The sequence below is a fragment of the Arachis hypogaea genome, chromosome 13 (genome assembly GCF_003086295.3).
Source record: "Arachis hypogaea cultivar Tifrunner chromosome 13, arahy.Tifrunner.gnm2.J5K5, whole genome shotgun sequence".
Classification (NCBI taxonomy): domain Eukaryota; kingdom Viridiplantae; phylum Streptophyta; class Magnoliopsida; order Fabales; family Fabaceae; genus Arachis; species Arachis hypogaea.
The window spans coordinates 85,919,037-85,920,538 of record NC_092048.1 but is presented as its reverse complement, the minus strand read 5'-3'; the positions used below and the strand labels follow the sequence as shown (position 1 = coordinate 85,920,538).

The 1,502-nt window shown below is 40.0% G+C and overlaps 1 non-coding gene across 1 annotated transcript; it reads right to left on the bottom strand.

Moving 5' to 3' along the window:
* Positions 1-741: 741 nt before the first annotated feature.
* LOC112738449 (small nucleolar RNA R71) lies at positions 742-849 on the bottom strand. The gene has a single exon (XR_003169409.1). It is a non-coding gene; the product is annotated as a small nucleolar RNA R71 (small nucleolar RNA).
* Between the last annotated feature and the right edge of the window lie 653 nt (positions 850-1,502).

The window sequence follows — 1,502 nt, the reverse complement described above, 5'->3', positions numbered from 1 at the left end:
CCCCTCTTTCATCTCCTTCTATTTATTTATTTATCTACTAACACTTCTCTTCTACTCATAATTCGAACCCCATCTTCTTCTCTGTGTTCGAGTTTTTCTCTTCTCCTCCTTCTATTCTTCTCTTCTTATACTCACATAAGGAATCTCTATACTGTGACATAGAGGATTCCATATTTTCTTTTTTGTTCTCTTCTTTTTCATATGAGCAGGAACAAGGATAAGAACATTCTTGTTGAAGCTGATCCTGAACCTGAAAGGACTCTGAAGAGGAAGCTAAGGGAAGCTAAAGCACAACTCTCTGGAGAGAACCTGACAGAAATTTTCGAAAAAGAAGGAGACATGGCCGAACCTAATAACAATGGTGGAGATGCAAGGAAGATGCTTGGTGACTTTATTGCACCCTCTTCCAACTTCTATGGAAGAAGCATCTCACTCCCTGCAATTGAAGCAAACAATTTTGAGCTTAAGCCTCAATTGGTTTCTCTAATGCAGCAGAATTGCAAGTTTCATGGACTTCCAATGGAAGATCCTCATCAGTTTTTAGCTAAATTCTTGTAAATCTGTGACACTGTCAAGACCAATGGAGTTGATCCTGAGGTCTACAGGCTTATGCTTTTCCCTTTTGATGTAAGAGACAGAGCTAGAACATGGTTGGATTCACAACCTAAGGATAGCCTGAACTCTTGGGATAAGCTGGTCAGTGCTTTCCTGGCCAAATTCTTTCCACTTCAAAAGATGAGCAAGCTTAGAGTGGAAATCCAAACCTTCAGACAGAAGGAAGGAGAATCCCTCTATGAAGCTTGGGAAAGATACAAGCAATTGATCAAAATGTGTCCTACTAACATGCTTCCAGAATAGAGCATCATAAGTATATTCTATGATGGTCTGTCTGAGTTGTCAAAAATGTCATTGGACCATTCTGCAGGAGGATCTCTTCACGTGAAAACCCCTGTAGAAGCTCAGGAACTTATTGAAATGGTTGCAAATAACCAGTTCATGTACACCTCTGAGAGGAATCCTGTGAACAATGCGACGCCTCAGAAGAAGGGAGTTCTTGAAATTGATACTCTGAATGCCATATTGGCTCAGAACAAAATATTGACTCAGCAAGTCAATATGATTTCTCAGAGTCTGAATGGATTGCAAGCTACATCTAACAGTACTAAAGAAGCATCTTCTGAAGAAGAAGCTTATGATCCTGAGAACCCTATAATAGCAAAGGTGAATTACATGGGAGAACCCTATGGAAACACCTATAATCCTTCATGGAGAAATCATCCAAATTTCTCATGGAAGGACCAACAGAAGCCTCAACAAAGCTTCAATAATAATGGTGAAAGAAATAGGTTTAGCAATAGCAAGCCTTTTCCATCATCTTCTTAGCAACAGACAGAGAATTCGGAACAGAGCCATTCTGGCCTGGCAACCATAGTCTCTGCTCTATCCAAGACCACCCTAAGTTTTATGAATAAAACAAGGTCCTCCATTAGAACTTTAGAGGC